Source organism: Strigops habroptila, chromosome 15 (genome assembly GCF_004027225.2).
Source record: "Strigops habroptila isolate Jane chromosome 15, bStrHab1.2.pri, whole genome shotgun sequence".
Taxonomy (NCBI): domain Eukaryota; kingdom Metazoa; phylum Chordata; class Aves; order Psittaciformes; family Psittacidae; genus Strigops; species Strigops habroptila.
In genome coordinates, this window is record NC_044291.2 from 2,624,794 (window position 1) to 2,647,618 (window position 22,825).

The 22,825-nt window shown below is 43.0% G+C and overlaps 2 protein-coding genes and 1 long non-coding RNA gene across 21 annotated transcripts in view; 2 read left to right on the plus strand and 1 right to left on the minus strand.

Annotated features, from left to right (window-relative positions):
* The window catches only part of LOC115617110, a 47,203-nt gene extending 42,703 nt beyond the window's left edge, over positions 1 to 4,500 (plus strand). Inside the window, exon 3 of the long non-coding RNA XR_003994497.1 lies at positions 4,332 to 4,500. This is a non-coding gene — a long non-coding RNA (uncharacterized LOC115617110). The remainder of the gene's footprint in view (positions 1 to 4,331) is intronic.
* The window catches only part of STRBP (spermatid perinuclear RNA binding protein), a 72,388-nt gene extending 61,095 nt beyond the window's left edge, over positions 1 to 11,293 (minus strand). For 6 of the 13 annotated variants that reach the window (XM_030507249.1, XM_030507250.1, XM_030507251.1 and 3 more), the window contains exon 1: positions 10,877 to 10,982. The gene's annotated coding sequence lies outside the window, so the exon portion shown is untranslated. Of the gene's footprint in view, positions 1 to 10,876; positions 10,984 to 11,211 lie in introns of those variants that run through there. The other 7 variants (XM_030507248.1, XM_030507247.1, XM_030507246.1 and 4 more) reach the window with 3 other exon arrangements.
* A 1-nt stretch (position 11,294) lies between these two features.
* CRB2 (crumbs cell polarity complex component 2) overlaps positions 11,295 to 22,825 on the plus strand; it is a 61,735-nt gene continuing 50,204 nt past the window's right edge. For 2 of the 7 annotated variants that reach the window (XM_030507223.1, XM_030507222.1), the window contains exons 1-2: positions 11,432 to 11,873; positions 12,011 to 12,108. The gene's annotated coding sequence lies outside the window, so the exon portion shown is untranslated. Of the gene's footprint in view, positions 11,365 to 11,431; positions 11,874 to 12,010; positions 12,174 to 22,825 lie in introns of those variants that run through there. The other 5 variants (XM_030507226.1, XM_030507227.1, XM_030507221.1 and 2 more) reach the window with 5 other exon arrangements.

Here is a 22,825-nt window from a genome sequence, read left to right on the forward strand (position 1 = left end):
TCTCCTGTAATCACAGGTCTAAAAGCTGCCAGCTCTTCTCCTCCCCCTGTACTAAAGAGCTACCTTGTTTAGTTGCTTCTGTGCTGGAATATCTGCAAGCTGTAGCTAGTACATAGACTGACAAGTTTTCTTATCTGTCGCAACACTGAAATATGAAGAAAACTTAATGCTGTATTTTGTATTATTGAACTATCCAATCTATCAACACAAACACTACACATGCACACAAAGTCTTTTCAGGAGATATTCCAGACTTTGTTAGAATAGAGTATTTTCAGCTGGAAGGGACCTACAATGATCATCTAGTCCAACTGCAACACAAGAGGAGCACAGATAATGGAAATGGAGCAAGGAAAAGGCAAGTGAGGGAAAGTACAGCAAATCCCTGTACTCTCAGCCAGAAGTCAATCTTTTATGTACTGAGCATGAGACTTGCTACTGTACTGTGTGATGAGGGTGAAGAGAACTCATTGAGACAAGGTGCACCTGCTAAAACTGGCAGTAAAACCAGTTGACTACTGCAGATCAGTAGTGCCCAGTGCAAACAGAAAGCAAGTCTTTGTTCTTCTGGCACAAGAGAACTCCATTACTGCAAGGACCACATACAGATGAGACATTTACTAGCAAAAGAAAAGAAGCTAGCCAAGGGATTTATATTAAAATAAAGATTACAGATCACAGTATGAAAGAAAACAATAAACATGCCACTGAGTGCCATGCCCAGACAAGCTCTCCTCGAGCAGTTCTTCCTCTGAAGGAGAACTGCAAGGAGACAGCCTGAGCCAACGCTTTCTACAGCAACTGCAGAAGCACCAGTACAATGATATTCAAACCCCGCAGTAACTGCAGAAGCATCAGTAAATAGATACTCCAAACGCTGAAGGAACATTTGACAGTTTCAGCTGGACTCCCTCTATCTCACTGGGCAATTAATTGATCCCAGTCTGCTTAGTTCAGCTCTGTATTTGCTTGTTTCCCTGCAAACTCTTCTGAATCCTCTTCAGCCATAAAACTCTTTCAGCACACTTTTCCCCTCCGAAATATCGTAGAACTTGATGCAGCCATCAGAAGAAGCTTTGTAGACATGGTGCTGGAAGGATGACCAACATCACCCTATAAAGGAGAGACCAACTGCATCTTGGTATGGTGCTGCTGCAAGGTCTCACTGAGGGTGGAATGCTGTTATGACAATGATACTATGCTCATGTTGCATTATTGAAAGCACACTTGAAAGCATCTCAACAGGAACCAGACCAGAGGCATGCTACCACCCAACTACACAGAAAAAGCAGATCCATCTGTAACGTGATTATTTTAACACTAACACAGAATCCATTAAGGATTCTATATTCCATTAAGGAACACAAAACATTGCACCTATGTGCTGGTAAGTTCTTCAACTAAGAACTGTAATTTATTGAAGAATGTTTGGGGCAGCCACATCCCATTTCCCTTTTCGGAATCTGCTTTAATAAGTCACAGTGCCTCAACAGTTGCAGCTTTATCAGTACTCCCATATAAGCACTGTTTCCAAGAGTTTTTCCTTAGCTCTGCAGTCATACTTTGTTTCACACTGAAACTTGGCACGAAGCTCAGGCTCCTGACCCATAGCAAGAAGTTAAACAACACTGCTCGTTTGTTTTTAAAAGGGTCAGGAAGTCCCCAGTTTCAGGTTCTTCAGTGTTCGGTCTGGAGGGAAGCAAATATACAGTCTCAACTCAGGAACATTCAGTATTCAACCCCAGTGTGCAAAGAACAGGGGTTAATCAGAGATCTGTCAAATATGTACTTTGTAAACTGCTCTTATTATGGTTTATTACATGAGGTCACATCCACAAAAAAAGATTTTTGGTCAAGAGTTCATTACTTGCATAATGCTGACTCCCAGCTACCTGCTTTAAACAATATCCTTTATCTCATGAGCTAACAAAGAGGAAAATGACTGAAAGATAAAGCAGACTGCATGGAAATAATCAACCTGCTAAAGACAATCTTATTCCCACACGGAATGTTAGTAGAAAAGACACAAAGACAAAAATATTTTGATTTTATTTTTATGCCTTTTATCACAACTGATTCCAACAGTACCATCACTATTCAGACAGTGACAGCTGTTTTTTCTAAAATGTGGAATACTATGAAATCTGAAGTGGAAAAGTATCTTACAAGTTGGTAAAGCATAAGCATGCAAAGGAGACTTCCACATCACATTCATTCCTTAGCAGGTTAGCTTTGAAGGAATAAAGAGTACAGTGCCAGCCAACGATCTTCTAATACAAAGTAACATTAAATGTATATATTTATTTATTTAGCAACTACAGTGTCAGGTTTCACGTCATTTGCTAAGATTGACTGAAAATTCAACCAAATTCTTTAAATTGTCAAAAATACCCCAGTTACAGGAGGTTCTTGTTCGCCTCCTAGGTGGGAGTCATGATTCTTTTCTCTTACACAAATTTAGACAACTGTGTTCTCTCTTCAGCCTCCTGGCCATCTGTAGAGATGAGGAGGTGTGTACAGATGTGGGCTTAGAGCAGAACAAGCTACTTGTCTGAGCTCATATTTTTGGCAGGCACCAATTTCACCCTCACCCACCAGAAGCGGAGAAGTTACCAGCTTTGTCTCTCCCCCCACTTTCCCAGTATTTGCCTTTCTTCCTGGCTTTTCTAGAACACTTGTCACCATATTTACCAGAGTACATGTATTACTGGCTTCAAAATAACAGTTTTTGTAACAGAGAAAAGCAGTTCAGGCCTTTAGAGGTGAAATTCAGACAGAAAGAAATGGAATTGTGTGGTAAACCAGTGGCAGAACCTGAAAAGAGGCCAAATGCTCCCCTAATCAATACTTTCAGTTTAATCACTGGACCTCCTTCACTGGATCACAGTGTTACCCTGTGCCTGGTATTGAAGATTTTACCCACTGGGCTTTTCACCGGTTTCCAGTTTTAGAAGGAATGCTCACAATTATTCCGGGCTTGACTGTGACATAACATCCCCAGTTGCCATGCATAAGCAGCGCTGCGTTTGAAGCCCAGCTATACGCTCTTTAAGGTCATCCAAATGGCACAGCTGATTACTTTAAAGAAACAAATTAAGTCTCTGTATGACTTAAGACTTGGACAGCATGAGCGGGTAACCAAAGAAGTCCTAATCTATTTGTTAAATCCAATTATCTAGACATCAAATCAAGAGATCATGAAGCATTAGGACATTGAATAGCTGCTTACCAAATACTTTTAGCTCTCTGAAAAGATGACAATCACTAAGAATCTATGACATGGAAAAGGTGTTCTTCAAAGTAGAGGTGGGGAGAAATCAGTTCTTGGGCATTTATGTTTTCCTCTCATCTTCTGTTGAGTTAAACCAGCTATCAGAGTAAAGGGAAAGAGATTAGGATTGGCAGTGGAAGAGGAGTAGAAATCCAGTCTAAGTCTCTATACCATATGCATTTACAAAATAATTCCAGCAGATACCCAGCTCCAAATAGGCTCCCGGGTAGGATTTCTGTCTAGGTTACCTACAGGGAGGTGAACTCCAGTTCTCAGAGTACTTATTGTTCAGGAAAAGAACTGCAGAAGCCAAGAACTGAGGCTTTTCTTTCTCTTTGTTTCAGGTTGAGGAGTTACACAACTAACATCCATCTGAGGTATTGCTCATTAAGAGAAAAGACCCCTACCTAAGCACAACTTTCATGTCTCTATATAAAAAGAAACAAAGAACAAAATTAGGCAGTAGAGTTTCCAGAATCCATCTCCACAGTAAAGTACAATCCAACTTGAAATACCTTACTAATCTACTCTAAAGTCAGTCCAGGCTTGGCTCTGGGGTGCACAACTACCATAGTATATGATCTTATGGGGCTAAACACTTCCCAGATCTTTAAGGGTATCCTCCAATCCTCAATTTTCTCTACAAACACTTCATAGTCTTTCACATCGTCCTCTACAGATTCCTTGCAACCACTTCCTTTCAACTGTCTCACTTGGGACAAGTAGGGAACATGTTACTCCATCATACCACAGCCCCAAGCTTTCCAGTGGCTGTATTCTCCAGTACTTCACTCCCCAAAGTCACACCTAAAGCTGTACATCTACAGCTGCCCCTTCCATTAAAGCAAAACATTCAAAAATTGTTGTATTATACATACAGAAATTAAGCAAAGTAGATCAGGAGAAAAGTACTAAGTGCATAGAGGGTCAGAGAGCAGACTACAGCATCCCATAACCAGAAAAAAAGAGCAGGTTTCCATATGCAAAGAGCTGCCCGTTCAGCACGGAAGTATCAAAAAATCAGAATAAACAACTAATTTTTCTTCTTGTTTTCACACAGGAGAACTGATGTCCTCACCCAGACTCAGCATCAGCCATACACCTATCAGAACATCTCACAGCACAGCTGGAAAAACCAGCCGTGCTGGCTGTGCTCACTGCTACTACCACTCCCCACCAGCTCGGAGCTACACCAGCGCACCACAACCAGGCTCGGACAGGGTAATTACCACCACATAACCAGCTGCTATTTAAATCCAACTCCAAAATCCACTAAATATCAGTGGATCTGAAAGTGCTAACTAACAGCAGGTTATTTGTTTCTATGGTTAACAAAAGCATCCACAACCCAATCCCATTCATCTTATCTCCATCAGGTTACACCATTGGACCCTTTATGATCTGCTGCATACTGTAACAGAAGCGCAGCACCGGTTCTCCTCTTGCCAGCTGCCTCCCACGGGACAGAAAACTCAAATGCCCTTTTTTTGATACAACCTGTAATTTGTTTTTTACATGCCCTGATTTGCACTGTCTTAACTGTAGGCTTTCACCCCGACTCCAAGTGATATGTCTACTACAACCATTCCATGTCCTGCTAAGCAGGCTGTAAAAAGACCATTTCACTTAAATGCTTTCTTTATCCAGGTGTACACCAGCTAGTAATTTTAAGGTCACCACCTATTTCAGCAATAGCAACTAAATTCAGCTGGGTGCAGCATGTGCCTTGTTTCCACCTGAATTTTGTGCACTCTTTTTAAATAGCAAATAGGAGGACGCTCAAAAGAGAAAGCATGTTTATGGAAAGGGTTAAACAGGATCTCAGTAACACGGCTTTGGCTGCTAAACCATAACAACAAACAAAGCCACCCAATACCCTGCAAATGATTTTTTTTATGCCTCCCCTCTAATATTAACCATGACTTATCACAATCCACTGTTACAGAACCCTTTAAAATACAGAATAAAAAAGGTCTATCAGTTTCACAGTATCACTGGCACTAGGATAAACCGTTTTGTGGCAAAATCTTCCTGGAGGAAATCAGCAGTACTGCATGCCCAGAAAGATGCTGCTCCCAAGCCTTGAGCCTCCTCAGCCTCTACCGTGGCTGTTTTGCTAAAGCTCATTTCTAAAAACACACAACACTTGTTCCAAATCAGCTTCAAAGAGCTCATGTGCCTGGGCTTCACCCACACCTGCAGCCTGTTGGTGCTTCTCCAGGAAGGCAGCAACTGCCAGCTGGGAACTAGGACAGGGGCAGATTTTGTTTAGGGTCATAATCAGTGGAATACCCACATGTAACATCATACCTGTAATACTAAAGATGCTTTAGGGCCCCATACTTAAATCACTCTGCTAGCACTTGAATTTGCAGTATTACAAGTCAAACAAGAAATGTGTTTAGTGAAAGTGCCTCCCCTCCCAAGAATCAGAGGAAACAGCGAAGCAAAGACCTCTAAAACCAGATGCCCTTTTTCTGCTCCTACTAAGGGGCAATTTCTAAGATGCAGCATCACTTTCTCACCATTGAGTTCATTTACTGTCAAGCCAAATGACAAATTCTGCTTCAATCGTTTCACTTCTTCAGCACTAACTACGTTAAAGTTTAAGGTCTGAAAATGTTAATCAGTTCTGTTCTCCAAGATTTCTTCAAGTTCTGGGACATCTCATGGTTACCTACTAGTAAGAGTGTTCTTCCCAACCAATATTCAAACATTTAATTTTTCAATAAAGTCAATTCAGAGTAAATGCACAAAACCAACAAGCAGCAGCAGCACGATTTAATTTGCCGTGATAGCCAGACACACCCCAAATTTACTTTATTTTTAAGCACGCAATTAACAGTAATTTAATTCCCCTACGTAGACATTACATGAAAGAGAAACATTATTGTAAGAAGGGCTTAGTGCTATTGGTACACAAACCTTAGGACAGATAAATTAGGCCCTAGTAAAACAGCATATAATTTACATTTTGTTAAGTCAATCATGAGTAGCATCTTGAGGCTCTTAAATAGTATGCCAAACCACAACATAAGAGAATTAATTCAAAGCAACCCATGTGGTAGGATCACTTAAGTTTCCACAATCCAAGAGATCCCCTAAAATGAGTTAGCAGTCAGATTTCATAAGGTTATTCCTCTTGCACATCATAGAATCATTAGGGTTGGAAAGGACCTTAAAGCTCATCCAGTTCTAACCCCCTGCCACGGGCAGGGACACCTTCCACTAGAGCAGGTTGCTCCAAGCCCCTGTGTCCAACCTGGCCTTGAACACTGCCAGGGATGGGGCAGCCACAGCTTCTCTGGGCACCCTGTGCCAGTGCCTCAGCACCCTCATAGCAAAGAATCCATTTGCACCTTTAATTTATCAGCATGTTATGAAAATATTTCCAAAAGCTATAAAAGTTTGCATAGTTACAGAAAAATCAATGAAGTAAAACAACAAGGACACAGGGTTTAATAATCTACGGCCTTCATTGCTTGTGAAGCCCACCAGCAAAGGTGCAGGGGCCCAGCAATACAGCAGCCCCACACAGCTGCACGGAAAATCCACACAGTGGGAGAGTCCCAGCATTCCTGGTTTTAGCAGCAGAGAAGGAGGGATAGCGCAGACCAGTACCATGCTTCACATACCTTTTGGTAACAGCAGAACTGATGACATAGCCTGAATCTTTTCTTACGCTTCTCCTATACCCAGCACCTTGTCCACATTCCAATACCACACAGGGAATTAACAGAAAGGTCAGTATATGCATTGAGGAGCAAAAGTATGAAGACAACAGACCAACATGGAACAGGGTCCAAGAATTCTCTGTCCTCTTCCATCCCGTGGTGTTTAGAGTGAGAGGACCAGAAACATAAGCTAATTTAGCTACGAAATAAAGCCCAAAAAGCGAAAGCACAAGAAGCTGATGCTAACCCACTCGTACCATTTGGAAGACCCCTCTACATGCTTTTTTTCTCAAAGGACATGAATTGAGGTTTTCAGAAAAGTTAATGAGAAACACTATTCCTCTGTGAGCTGACACAGTGTATGTGCCACTGCTTTCTGTCATCATTGCTCAGTGAAAGGCTTGCACATGAGAAGGAAAAACTACACAAGTGCCAAGAAATGCAGCAGCACAACTGAAAAAATATTGTCTCTGGTCTTGTAGCTTGTATCAATTATCACTTTTAATAAAAAATATCAGCTTAGGCTTCTGTTCCCGTAAATATGAAGTACAAAGTTTCTATTCCTCAAATCATGCTGCAAGGACAACAAATGTATTCAAACTGGGATTTCTACAGACATGTTTGAGACTTGCATTTCTCTGCTATTTGAATCTGTAACCGGTTTTCATTTCAGCACTGCAGCCTATACAGCAGCAAAGCCATCTTTACTTGCCAATATTGCTCAGTTTATAGCAAATCCAGGACACTTCATCAGCCAAGTGCTCCTCCTGGGTATGTTGTCAGAACAGAAAAGTCCTCCCTCCCCCAACCTCAATACAAAGTGAGCTACACAAATCAAAATGCTGTGCTTAAGTCCTCTGTACCAGATGTGCCATGAATCCTAACTCGCCAAGAGCTGAAAGCGAGTCTGGTGAGGTGTAGACTGAACCTGTGCATTCTCTCTCGCCTCAGATGACTGACACCTTCCCAGGGACCTTCCTCTCAACTGCCCCAGTGCTCTCCCCAGCCCAGGCTCCAGAAACACACCAAGTGCCACTTTTTTTACTCTTTCATATTTACACTTGGACATGTTGGTCACTTCTAGGTGTACGTACATCACCACAACCCAGAGCAGGACTCTGCGAACTTCTTTTATGTTTTAACAGACACTTCAACAAACATGCTCACAGTGGCTTTTTACACACTCAAAAGCTTGTTAACCAGCCAGGCATTTCCCTCTCCCCTCTTCCCAGCTATGGCTGTGCTCTTCAAAGAGCTCTATTTACATGCCAAGTTACAAAGTTCAACTGCTTCCAAAGCAACATGGAAAAAAGCGCAGCTTTTACCATTCTACAGTGAGGTTCTTCACAACGTGAAGGGACTTGGATTCCTTTTCCTTAATTTCCAAACAGGATTTCACAGTTCAAACAAAAAAATAGTATCTCAGTCCACCCACAGGCCTTTGATGAACACTCACTGAGGGGCTTCAAAAGGAGAGAGCTCTGCAACCTTAAGCATCATGTTACCCATGGAAAAAAACTGCTTTCAAGTCAGAAACAAGGGTCACCAGAATGTGCATATCCACCAGAGTTTAAACTACTTCTCATGCTTACTCTTTCTTCCCATTTGCTTCCGAACCATTCATTTTGCTATGAAATCGACTGTGTCTGAAATTCCTTCTTCCAGGACAAACAATGAGGCTGGATTTGGTCACTTCTTCAGCAACATTCAACCAGGTCACAGCGGGGGCTCCCCCCAGCTCCCCACACACAAGTGTTTCTATAGAGAAATTAAGTCCTAGATACCTTGCATTTAGCCTACCAACCACTTGGAGCAAGAACTGGCACCTCATCAGAACCTTTTTGTGGAGAGCCAACAATATTGTCATCAGTTCAGTAATGATCAGTTTGGATGAACAACCTTTGCAAATAAACCCCCTTTACAAAAACAGGAGTAGGAGAATTAGCAAGGACTAAGGATTCTCCTAGAAATGCCAAAGCAGCACCAGACTTGCACCGTCAGTGTCAACATGCTGAGAAACAGAAAACTGAAAATACTAAAAGCCAACTATTAGCAATCCTTACCCACTCTTTTCCCCATCCCCTCCCTCCATTCTATACCCACATGAAGCAGAGGGAAATGATTGGAAAATTCCAGAGAGAAGAAAATGACACATGCCAAGAACTTCCAGAGGCAAGTCCAACTTCCTAAAAATGACCAGGAATTTAGTAGAAGCTACAGCCAGCTGCCATCTGCTGACACAGATTTCTTCTTCCTCCCTACACTGGCAGGAAATAACTACAACCCAGCTTTTACAAATGTTGGATGGCCCATCTAAGAGATGGAATATTTAAATTCTTGGAAAACACTTTTGCTTTTCAGACACTGTGAGAAATGACCTTGTGCAAATGAAGGAATACAGCAATACAACCGCTACAGAGACACTCTCCAGCCTTCCTCCCTTCCCGGTCCAAAAGCTTGATTTTCAAGGCCTCCCCTCAAGTACAGACAGCACCATTCCATCCTTCCTTCCTTCCTGCAAACATCAGGCTCTCTCTGCCTCCACTGTTGCTTCCTTTGGGTCTCTCAAAAAATGGTTACCATGCCTTTAAAACTAAGAGCACGTTCTGCAAGCAATCCCTGCTCCTCCATTCGTTCCTTGAATGAAGGAAATCATTCTAATTGTCTGTCTTTACCCTAGAAGGCTGGCTTTCGGATGCTCACTAGAACACACAGCTATTTTCATTTAATTTCAATAGCCCAGCTATTTCAATGTAAGTTAAACTTCCTAGCTATTTTAATTTCAATAGCCCAGCTATTTTAATTTAAGTTAAAAGTTGCACAAACATTTTTTGGAGCTGAAGATTTGAAATACCTTATGTTCCCGACAGCAAGCACAGAATCACAGCATGGTCTGGGTTGCAAGGGACCTTAAAGACCATCTGGTTCCAATTCCCCTGCCGCAAGCAGGGACACCTTCCACTGCCTACATAGGTCTTTCTTTACTTTAACCACGCTTAGAATTTCTAAGTTTTTAGGACAAAGTCTGATAAAACTTTCTAAAAACGTTAACAAACAACTAAAGAAAAAACCCAATTCAGATATGTTCAGGACCCCCCATTTGATAAGTTTTTGTTCTGCTGTGTTCTGTGTGAGCTGTTTAGAGCAGGACATTTTCTTCTTACTTTCTGTAAACCACATGGCACCATTTTCAGAGCCACCTAAATAAATAATAAGACGTTTAGCTAGATAATGCATATTCCTATTTTGATTCAAACCTTGTGTTTCGCTCTCAGCACCCTGCCTGTGACTCCACGGCTATTCAGGTTCTCACCTCCACAAAAACCAATGGGTTAACGATTAACAAAACCCAGCGCAACGCAAACGCAGGACGAAGGAGACAGACGGGACCGCGCAGTGACCGAGCCACAGCCAGTCCTCCTCGCAGCACCAGGAACCGCGCACAGGTACCGGGGCCGCGGCTCCTCCCGCAAACTTCGTGCCCCCTCGCAGCACCCGGCCGCGGCGCGGGGGGACCGCGGGCTGTCAGGGACGGGGCCGAGCCCCCCCTCTCAGCGCACACCGGGGCCAGTGCCCGGTACCCGGCCCCCGCCCCGCGGCACCGACCGCCCGCGGCTCCGCCCCCCGCGCACAGGTACGCGCCGCGCAGCCGGCGGAAGGGCGGGCGGCGGCCGCACGCGCGCACCAAGCCCCCCCATCTCCTCGCACCCCCCCACCCTCCCCGGGGCCGTGCGGCCCCTCCGGGCACCGAGACCCCCGCAGCGGCCACCGCACGCACCCCCCCCAGGCAGCGCCTCCCCTCCCCCCCGTGTCCTGCCCTTGCCTCCTGCCCGCAGTGCCCGGTGCAGTGGGAGGAGCGGCGACCGCCTCCCCTCGGAGCCGCCGCACCGAGCCCTTCCCCGCCGCCAAGCCCCGCCGCTCGCCGCCTCACCCCGCCCGCCGCCGGCTCCGGCGCTGCCTCCGTCCCGGCCCCGTCCCGGCTCCGCGGCTCCGTCCTGGCTCCTCCGGCTCCGCAACGGCGAGCGGGGCTCGGGCACGTGACAGCGCCCCGCGCCCCCATAGGCTGGGGCTGCCGGGCAACGTGGGCCCGCCTCCTCCCTGCACCTGAGAGAGAGCCTTACGCCAACTGCGTAGGGTGGATGCCGGCCCGCCGCGCCAATTCCGTAGCGGCGCGGAACCGGCCGTTTCCTCCCTCCTCGCGGCAGGCCAGCGCAGCCTTACGGAATTGACGTAAAGCTGCTTGGCTCGTCCCGTCCGGTTTCCTACCTGGAGCCGCTACTCCTTACGTTAATTGCGTAATCCCACCCGCCGCCCGCGGTCGAGGGCTCGCTGCAGCTCAGAGAGCTCCCGCGGCTACGCGGGTTTGGAGCGGCCAAGCTTGCTCCTAGAAACGTCACTTGCGTAAAGCCCCTCAAAGAGGTTCGTGTTTCTTACGAATTTTCCGTAATGTCGTCAACGCGGGCACTGCACCTGAGAGAGCTCCCGTTGCGCAAACGCCGTAGGTGCTAGCGTGTCGGGCGCAGAGTGCGTAAGCGGCGCGGTAGGGCTGAGGGGCGGCCGGGCCTGGCGGCGCGGCGGGACGCAGGTGTGTGTGGGGAGGAGCCGCCGCCGCCGCCCCGGGGCGCGTCAACGGACACTGGTCGTGAGCTTTCACCCACACCCAGTCCCTCTGGCAGCGACCCAGGGCCGTGACTGCAAACACTCACCACAGGCGGACCCGTCCCCGCCGGCCGAAGGAGCGGGACTGGGCCTGGGTTGCAGCCCCGGGCCCGGCGGAGGGATGGGGCAAGGCTGAGGTGAGGCGAGGCCCGAGCACCCCTTACCCAGGCAGTGCACGTCCCTGATGGGTTTTATATCCCACTGCAAAATCCAAAGCGGTGCAGAAAGAGAGCAGCCTCCCAAATAGAGCCGAGGAGTAGCGTTTCCATGTGAGTAGCTGTTCTCCATATTGAATCCTCAGTAGTTGTCCGAGGACGTTAAAATCAAGGCAGCTTTGTGGTGTGTTTAGGTGGGTCGGGTTGCACAAGGAATACAGCATTCGATGTTCTCCATCTTTCTCTTCTAGAAATCAAGACAAACGAGTTCCAGTTAGCTTTCAGCTGTGGTAATTCTTCCTAATCCCAGACATGTGGCTGTTCTAGAGCAGATGGGCACTGCGGTGAGGTGAGCTCCAAGTCCTGTTGTTCACCAGAGTCTTCAGAGAAGTGCTAGCGAGCCAAAACCTTTAGGTATGAGGAGGGTGGGTTGAGCCTGAGTGGGGTTTTCTGTCTTTGGATGTGTGTTCCATAGAACCTTTGTGGTTTTGCATCAAGATTCAAATGGCTGGTATCTTCGCATGAGTGCTTCAAAATGTCTGCCAGGTTTTCTTGGTTAAGTGCCTTTCCAAACTCAGCTTTCAATGTATAAATCCATGGCAATCATGTTTAATATCACTTTTTTACACTTTTCAGAAATAATTTTATATATGCTATAAAGATGAAAGGCTGTTGACTGGGGAGCTGTTTGCCAAAGTAAGCAGTACACAACATGCTGTGCTGGAGCAGCCTGGGAGGGAACTTTGGCAAAAGGCAGTAGGATCAGGAGATTTGCAGCACTGAAGTGAAACAGTAACTTTCATTCAAAAGAGTGATTTGCAGCATTAGATGGAAGTAGAAAACACATGTGCGTTGAGAACTTTACATGTAGTGAGAAGTCCAGCTTGTTCAAATTAAACTTATATTTTGTATACCTCTTTGCAAGCCTCTGGCTAAAGTGTCACCTTAGTTCTGAACAGTCAGACATAGATCTACTTTTGTAACAAACTTTTATCTCACGGTGGTTAAAGATTGAAAGGAGAAACAAATCTGAGGAGTCTGTTACTGCTTTCATGTCTAGAATCAAGAGGTTTCAAAGCAAATGAGTTTAGCTGCATCTCCTCTGTGGCCTTAAAATATTAGTGCAGACCTTGAGAAAGGGTGAAAAGATAATAGTTAGAAAATCAAAGACTAGTCCAAGGACTTAATGTGAGAACGTTTGTATTTGAAACTTTTTACAGCAGATAGTACAAATACAGCCCAGAGGGAGGCAGCTGGAGGAGATAATGGGATGGGAAGGGACAACTGTGAAGAGTAATGGCTGTGCAGTGGAGCTGGAGATGTAGTAAGGAGAGAAAAACCTGCAAGGGATGGCATCTCAGTGCAGCTTTGCAGAGGCAGAAGAAAGATATTTTCAGCTGTGGTCTGAGTGAAATTTGGAATTTTTCCGTTGAGTTCTCCCTTGGGCTAATGATATGCCAAGGGCAAAAACACAGAGGAAAGGGGATTGATGGATTAATTTAGAATACAGGGGATTGGGAGAGCTTTGGCTCTGCAGTACAAGGATATGAATTTAACAAGGAAAAGAACATCTGAGGTTTGGGGGAAAAAAAAAGTTAACATCTGTCTTTAGGCTTCAAGGAATAAAAAGGAAGAAAATTTAATTTATGTCTCTAAGTATACTCAGTGAGAGGTGGAGACTTGAACTGTGCCAAAAGCAACATGGAATTAGAGTTACCTCGATGCAAGTTAAAATAATTAACAATAATTGTGCTCTTTCTTGGGACAAAATACTGGCATGGAAAGAATTTTTTTTTTTTATATAAAACTCTGATGGAAATAATGCGTTTTCTGCAGATCTTTTCATAGAAATATTTAAGACATTGTCATGTATTCTTGAGTGTTACCAGCTTTCCCGAGATGGCTGAGGGAATCAGAAAGGCTTAGAGGTGCAGAGAGTAAGTTAAGTGAAACACTTGGCTGGAGGTCACACACGCACAAGTAGCATAGTCTGGATTAGCATTCCAAGCCGTGTGCTCATTCTGCTGGGCTGTCCTCATAGTCATGAGCAGAAGGAAATCTAAAGGGTGATGTTATCACTGGAAATCCAAAGTATATGTCATTAGTAACTTGGACTTTAGTTTTGTTTTCTGATTCCAGCAAATCTAAACTTTCTGGGAAAAGTGATTGTGGAAAGGGAACTCACAGTTAACTTCTGAATGCTGTGTGTTGGCTTGTCCCTTTTCTTTGTATCTCCTGCCTGGCCGCATTAGGTTAGGATGGTCTGACTTAGAGTACTCTGCAGGTTTTGTGCTGGAATAAGTGTATATAATGTAATAAACCCAATTATATGAGAATACACAGATCTGAGGTGTTAATGCAGAGAACAGTCGCAGTGACTGAAGTCTTTTAGACTATTATTTCACTGCTGTTTACTGACACAATAATTGTACAATTAGTTTGTAAAAAACCCAAACCAACTCATCTGTACCTGGACTGATCCTCCTGGTCGTAGATCACATTTTGTAAGGCTGTATTTTATAAATGCAATAAGGAAATTTTATTACCAGTATTAAATACAAAATAGAGGCAAAGCAGGAGCTAGTGTGTGTGTGACCAGCATGTGAAAGCAGTTTTCCTGGGAACTAGAAAACAGAGGGACCCTTCACCAAATGTTATTGCTGGCTACTGGTTTAAGCTGGGAGTGAACAAGGCACTGAAATGTGCCGCGTGGCAGCCCCATGAGCTGGTGTGCTTGGATGATCTCGCATCAGCTACAAATACTACATTAAGGTCTAAATGGCTATTAGCTATATTAAGGGGAAAAGTCCTAAGTGAGCAAGGATGAAATGTAACCTATCAAATTTCAAGTGTTTGCTATTGCTTACAGACAAAAGGGAATGTTTGCGTAGTGCCCGAGGGAAGAGGTATTTTTCTCTTCTTATAACTCGGAAAAGAAATCTCTGAGACTTAACGTTGTCCAGTGACCCAGTTTTTTACAGGTTTCAAATTCTGCCTTTAGACATGTACTAAAGTTAATGGGATTTGTGCAAAGATACTGAGGACAGACTTTGAATTGGACAAAAATAACTCTGTATGAGGCAGGTATTTAAAAATCTTCATAGGAAAAGCTATCTTTACATGCGAAATCGGTCTCAGAAGCTTCACAAGAACTTAAAAATAGCAAAAAAATGGAGAATTGGGAAAGGAACTTGTTTGACTTTACATCTTTTTAATCTATAAACCCAAATAATTGCATGTGCTTAACTTTAATTTCAGTGGGACTAATCACACATTCAATGTGGCTGTTTGTGTGCTTTGAAGTTGGGCAGTCTTTGAATACTTTCCACACAGGAGGCTTGGATTTGGAAAGGGTGGTAAGCTAAGGAGATGACTTGCAAATGTGAAGCATTTTGAAGGAAACCTTGAAGTTCAAAAGAGTAGCTCATCTTTAATGGCAAAAATGAAGTTGGAAATAATTCCGTACGACATAAAACAGTCTCCAAAGCCACTTTTCTGTCTTGCTGTATTTGCTTGTATGGAGAGAAGTAAATAGAAAAGGAGGTAAAATGCCAAAGTATACAGAAAACAAAATAGAAAGTTATGATGTCATCTGGCTTCTGCATAAAAAACCCCAACAACATAGTGGAAGGTGAAAGTTAAAGGATTATAATATAATCAGCAGAAAAATAGATGTTCAGCAGGTTAACATTGCATTCAGAAAGGGTAACCATCTCTTGTAAAAATCTCCTATCGTTACAGGGTGACTGTGGAAGTGTTGAAATCTAGAGTCAACAAAAGTATTTGTGCAAATCTGCATTAAAACCAAAGGCTAAATATCTGAGTAGTTGCTGGCAGCAGTTTTAGGGTATGGGAAGGGAAATCAGTGGTGAAAACCTGGCAGATTTTAATTGAATCTGTTTCTCTGCAAGATGTGGGCAGAAGATTCACAGTGTAACTGTATGTGGGTATTGATCTTCTGAAAGCACGTCTGAGTCTTAACCAGACAACTCTCCATACACCTGCTTATGCTGGGGCTGATGTGACTTAAAGCCTTCCGCCCATACTGTTGAGGTTTACTTTAATGTGGGCTCTAACATGTCTGTTTTCTAGCGAGGATCCTGCAGAAGGTGATGAACTGAGTTAACATTTGGTAGTTCTTGAACGCCATCTCGCTGTTCCTCAAGCATCCCACGTTGTTCCTAGATGTCAGAATTTACCTTGCTTTGTGTATACTTGATCCCACCTTTTATTGCTTCACCTCATTTCATTGTGTCTTCATTATTGTTTGCCCCACTGCTACTAGATGGTTAATCTGTGGCATGATGCAGCAAAGAGTTTTTTTCTGGAAAATGCTTACAAGATCTGTATTCATTTTGTTGAAAAGTCTATCTCAGGCATAAAAGGGAGAGAATCAAGCAGATGACTATCCAGTGTAGAGGGTACTTAAAAACCTAGATTTTGTGCTGCAAAACAAAAGATGACATACATAAATCTGGCAGGTCTTTGTGTATCTAACTCATTGCTAAGAGTTTTACAGAGTACTTGCTAATATCTGGTGCAGTCCTGAATGATGGTTGTTTGACTTTGGGCTGGATCAAAGGAGATGAAATGGTACTAGAGCAAAATTAGACAGTGAAAGAGGAGGAATCACACCATGAAATGTACCACAGTGCTCTTCAAGTCCCACAGCAGGCTCTGTGGGGTAACATTTCAGAGATCTATTTAGCGATAGGGATGAGGATCAGCTTGAAAAGCAAGCAAAACTGGAACCAAGTAAGTGGGAAATACTTTCAGATTATGACTAATGCAATTATTAGAGAGGCTACTGCATGCACTGTGGTGGATTTAGCTTCAAATAAGAACAGAAGTTATGCCATGTGTGATTGATTCCAGGTTGTGTTACAATTTAAAGTGCAATTAGTGAGTCATTTGCTACTTTATATCAATTATTAAAACCAACAAAGGTCTAGGTAAAAAAAAAGAAAAAGAATGCACATCTCAATATGTGCTGCTCTACTTGTTAAGCTTCTGTTTTCACTTTTTTGTTTGATGTGTCCTAGCTTTGCTGAGTGTCATAGTACAGAGTGTTCCTTGCACTAGCAAGTGAATTGCTATACACTGTACCGGCATTCGGCATTGCAGTCCCTTCGGTATAAACCTCTCGCTGCATCCCTTCCTTATTTTGTTTGGTTAGAACCAGCCCAAGTGGAGTTGTCTGTAGTGAACCTGCAAATCAGCAGCTTTCTGAACCATTTGTCAGCAGAGGTGCTTTAATCTTGTTTTGATAGGTGCTGCGTAGGGCGCAGCGCAATGTAGGTAGCCTTGGCCATTCTAACAGCTAAATTGCTTTGTAGACTGTGCTGTCTGCAGTCCACTTCTTGTATTCTCAACCCATCTGGTAACTGCTGAATGTATAATCAAAACTTTTCCACTAGTGGCCATGACAAAACTCATGGCAGTAAACAGTTGTCTTTAAAATGTGAGCGTGCATGTTCAGACATGCTTTCTGCTGAGATTATTTCATTGTTGCATGGGTCCCAGGAGTGTTTCCTGAGAAATTAAAACATTGTGGTTAATTTAACATTTGGTTTTGGTTTTGTTTTTCAAAATACGGATTGCATTGCTCAAATGGGAAAGAGACTGAACTCTTCCGAAGGACTGCTGCGATACTGCTCAGCACTGATGTAGGAGAGGGCACATGGTCACTCCTGTCAGCATGGAGAAACAAAAAAAGTATATTTAATTCGTGTCTCAAAGTGTTTCTGCAGGTTGGTGAAATCTAACAAACTCTTGTTGATGGTGTGATGGCAGTCCCTGCAGAAAGGCAAGTGAGACAAGTGGTAGTTACTGACTTCATATCCGCTAACATCACTGATACAGCAACTGTGGACCGTGGGGAAAAACAGAGAGAACATGCTATGGGAAGGGACCGGGCTCACAGGCTTTCTCAGAGTGGTTTCTTCTGTTGCTGTTTTGAGACACACAATGCCAGGTTGCACAGGAGCATTGACCTGACCCAACAGAGCATCCCTTATGCAATAGGAAGGCCTGGAAACAAATATTGCCAACCTTCAGTGAGCATTAATTAAAATTTCTAATAAAGGTCGTGCCCTAAATAGTCAGCTGAGGTCTCCTGATCCTTAAGGTCTTTCCTTTGGGAAGTAGGGTGTTGATGTATCATCTGGGCTTTAACATTTTTCTTTTCTTGTGAATGGAAGTGCTTTTACCTGTTGTGCACATAGGAATGAGGGACTGCAGCTAGTTACAGGGCATCTCTCCCTGTACGGTCTGTGCTAGGAAAGGTGGCAGAATGAAGGTTCTACAGTCAGGTTGTAGCTGAGCATGTGGGATTGGCAGTGTCCTGTACAGCAGGTTTCTCATTTAATTTAATGACATCAATTTCCAAAGAGTGAGTGTTGGTCTGCAACTTTTGTCCCTAGAGAAGCCCAGCCTGTAGGAACAGATATCCAAAGTAAGACTTAACCTTACAGAGGTGTCCACAGTTTTCAGTCTGAATACTTTATAATAAACGTTTAAGATTTGTTCCTGTGATCACTTAACACTCACAAGGGTTGCGGTTGATGTGGTTGGCACTTGCGTGTTACTGGGATTGTAGACATGGTGAACCAATCTGGCAATCAGCTGGTTTTTCCATTGCGTGGGTAGGATGTGGTGCTTATCTCCTACCAATATAAGTATTTTTATATAAATCAGTGGCAAGTGGATAAATATTTGGGGAAATATGTACGTCCTTTCTAGAAAAAAGATAATACGGTTGTAAGGGTTATTGGTTTAGGGAAGAGTGTGATTGGAGCAGATAAGGGAAGACGGGAGTTTAGTGCAGGTCTTTAGATAAATACCTTAGGTTTTTTTCCTTTGAAGTTTAGGATTGAAAACCTGCCATCATTCCAAACGAGAAACAACTTGGGTGGCCTTTTTATCACTAATAGGCAGAGTAACCAGGCAGGACTGTGTCTCCACTGAAAAGAGGCTCTGTCATACAAGAGGTTTTCCAGGTCAAGATTAAAAGCAAAATATCTCTCATCACATGAGCCTTTGTACTGCACCCATATTTTCTAAATGCTTTTGGCTTATCTTTAATGTTTATGCTGCTATCAAAAATAAACCCAGCTTCCATCTCTGCGGGTGTTGTATTTAACATCAACAGTGAATAGGCCTTTTCATTCCTAAATGCTAATTTTCTTTCTGTTTTCAATCTGTTTTTGGTACAAAAAGTTTTTTGTTTTCAGTGGTTTTGTTGTGGGTTTGGGGTGTTTTTTCCCCCCTCTTTGGTTTTTAGCTGCATGTTTTCACCTTGCCATATCTGTTTTTGTCTATGTGATCTGTATTTTTTTGATGGAAGCAGTAGCTGAGTGTCTGTTGATGACCCTGAAGCCTGGAACTTGAATCAAGGTGTGTGTGAGTGCAGCTGGCAGTACAGTCATAATAATTTAAAAAACCAAGTGGAGAACTCTTAGGAATAATAATAATTGTTAGATACAAATAAAGTGCTTTGAACTGTGGTCAGAAATCTGGTCTAAAATCTTGATGTGGTTAGAATTTTTATTATAATGAAGTAGTTTTATAACTTGATTAAAATTTTTGTGAAATCACGGACAGAATTCAGTGGTATTTGGAAAATGTTCACAAGCTGTACCCTTAGGATCAAACACTGATGTTGGTGAAGCTGGTGTTTTTCCTGAATGTATTGGTACCCAAACCCAGCATTGCAACATGGGGGCAGAGCAGTTTTCTGATGCCTGTTTGTCTTTAGACAACTTCTAGAACAGAGATACCATCCAGTACATTGAAACCTGGATCTGACAAATGGGTGTTGGCATGTCCCTCTAACCAGAATCACAGCACAGGGCTTACTTTCTCAAATCTGCTTTGTCTCTTCTGTGCTAATGTGCTGTGTTCCTTGTGTTGCATAAACTAGAAGTAACCTTTCAGTATTTGAGACCGTACTCTGTGTACCCATCATGCTGCTGCTTAACTAAGTAGTTTTGTCATATGAAGTGATAAATGGGAAACAGATCTACAACAGGTACAGGTCATATTCTAGACATGAGGCGCATACCTCAAAGTTCCATAAACTTTGATATGCCAAGTTATTATCTAAATGTAGACTATTTAGTAGCTGGAGATTTCAGTAAGCTGTGACTAGTGCATGAGTTGTGTGTGCTGCTAAAACTGTGAAAGAGTTGAATGTTTGTGTCATATGAGGTATGTAAACTGCAATGCTGACTATCAATTTTGAAGTATATCAGATTTCCTTTTTAAGGGAAAATTGAGCCCAGTCTGTAAGGATGGTCCCCTGGACAGTGATCTGTTTGGTGGAATAGGTATCCTTATGATGCCCATACACCAGGAAGGAATCTCTCAGATTTACCTTCCACATGCAAGCCCAAAATGGTCAGGTGAGGTTGGTAGTTTCATGAGTCTGTAATTAGCTGTCACTTAGAGTCTTTCAACCAAATACAGTAAGGAAGGTACCAAACTTTATTCTGATAATCCATTTTGACGAAGCAGGTGCCTACACAGATGTGGAAATGTAGCTGTATTTTCTAGAAAGTATATTTTGCATGCATTCTTTCATGTTGTGTAGCACGTCTGTGAGGGTAGAAATGCATCGTTACACAGAATGTTGTTTTTGTTTCATGTCTTAGATTAGAAGGTTCCCTTCAAACTTTTGGTCTGAGTTTACTTGCGTTAGCACTGGGAAGTTGAAGATTGATGTATCTTGTATGTATATTTATTTATTTTTTTCATTAACCAGCCAAATAATTTTAATTCAGGAGTGCAGCATCCTGGTTTGCATCCTATTATAGATGCTGTGCAGCAGTTCTGCCTCTTATGCTTTGGTGTGCAGCCTTTCTATCAGTTACCTCAACAAATGAATGTAAAAATTCTATTAAATGCAGGTGTTCATGGAGCTATGACTTTTTATTTATCCCACTTGCTATTTGATGACCCAAATGATTTCAGCTCTTCTAATTACTTATTTAAGGACTATTGATCTCTCGGGTTTCTTCTGGGAGGCCTCGCGGAATAGTATATCACACCAATAGCATTATAGTTGCCTGCAAATTAAGGCAAGCAGACAGACTCTTGCAACATTGTAGTAACCAGGCAGGTGGCTTATTTTAGGCGAAGTTCTATGTGAAATATTTATGTACTGATTTAAATACCAAAGAGCTGGAATTCATGCAGTACTGAGTATACAGCTATATGTCAGTCAGCAGTTCAATCTTAGTGGAAAGCCCCACAATTGTCTTCTGAAGACATTCAGCAGTTGGGGCCCTTTGCTAGGAACCACAGAGGTCTGAGTCACTGTCCTTGGCTTTCCATTGGAGTGCTGGTGTAGTCACAGGAGAAGGATAACAAGACTGTGAAATTTAGCACATACAGAAGTGTTGCAGCATTGAGAAGTAACGTGATCGTCATCATGCAGTATGTTTCCTGATAACCTTTTCAAGATAGCATTTTAAATGCTCATATTTAAAATAAATATGTATGTTTTTTTCTGCTCCATGTCCCAAAAAGTTCTGTGTTTTGTGTCATCAGTCAGCTTTTGCTCATGGTGCTACATGACCTCTGTCAAGTCTCTAATAAGGTGCTGTGAAACAGTTTTACTGAGACCAAGTGATGGGATGATCCTGGTGACTTGCAAACAGGTCCTCTTTCCTTGACAAGAGACAAGTGGCTGATATGTTTCTGAGAGTCAGAAAAGGTTACTTTTGATTTATTTTGCATATTCCAATTTAATCTTTACAGACAAACTTTTCCCAACTTGGCTAAGTGATTAAATGGGATATGTGAAGAGTATACAGTATTCTTAAAGGATGGCTTCCTATGGGGCATATCAGTAGGAAGAGCACGTTTGAAGCCAGTATGGTGTGTTTGTTGTAAATATCATTTAGTGTAATAAGGATTCATTATGTGCAAAATTAAAGTGGTTTTAAGCTATTGGAAAATTTTAAATGTGGAAGTCAAAGGAAAAAGGAGGTTTTCTTGTTTCAGTTCTGCTGCACTGTGCATCTTGCAGTTAGTAACCAACCTGCATATCAGCACTCCCACTGGATAACGATCTTCCAGGCGTATGCTGCTTGTACCCTGAAGCACAGCTGCTCTTCCCAGGGGACAGGCAGGATGCAGCCAGTGCTGCTTCTCTGTTCTGTACTCACTAATTGATCTCTGGCTTGGTCACTTCCAGCAAGGTCACAGAATTGGCAGCTACAAAACCAGTGTTTAGTGGAAGATTTAAAGGGGAAGAGTAGAAGTACCTCACATGGGTTGTTTTGTTTGAGTTTTTTTTAATTCACAAATATTTTTATTTGTCAGAGTTTCTGTTTTGCTTCTGCAGAAGTCTGAAACTTGGAAGGAACTGGTACCAGAAGTTTGTCCATGGTGACCTGTTCCTTCAGTTTGAGAGTTACGCCCTATCCTGAACATTGTTCCATTCTCTTTGCAATACTGCTACTATCTCTATTATAACAGGGCATCAGCATTCCAATTGCAGTTCAGATTCTGTAAAGGCAAAATGATTTCTGAGCAAGTACAGTGGGATCTTCTCGAATTTCTGTCTTTGCAGAAGACTTGTCATGCTGGTTTTGAAAGGCATCCATGTGTGTGTTCTGCAGAAGGGCTTGAAATCATCCATGCTACTTTCTCAGAGCTGCCTCTGGTTAATTCAGGTACTTTATGATTTGGAAGGTGATGGAAATTTGGGATTATAAAACCACAACAACAAACCGATCTAAACTGTCAGTATCCAAATGCCGTGGTCTGTGTTGCTTATTAAACCCGTGCAAGTAGGGCTGACTGTCTTTGTCATTGTTACAGTAATGCTGTTTGTACAGTGCTCTGAATGCCAGCGGCTGTGCTCAGCAGGTAGCGGCACAATGAGCACGGCCTCTGCTCCAGGGCCACATGCTGCTGGTGCGCTGTTCCAGTTGAGCCATTCTAAGAACATTTACATCCTATTCTAAAGCTGTGTACCATACTGCATGTGTCTACTCAAGCAAAACCATGTGAGAACTGTAAATAAAAAGATGAGTTAGCAAAGCATAAGTGCTTAAATA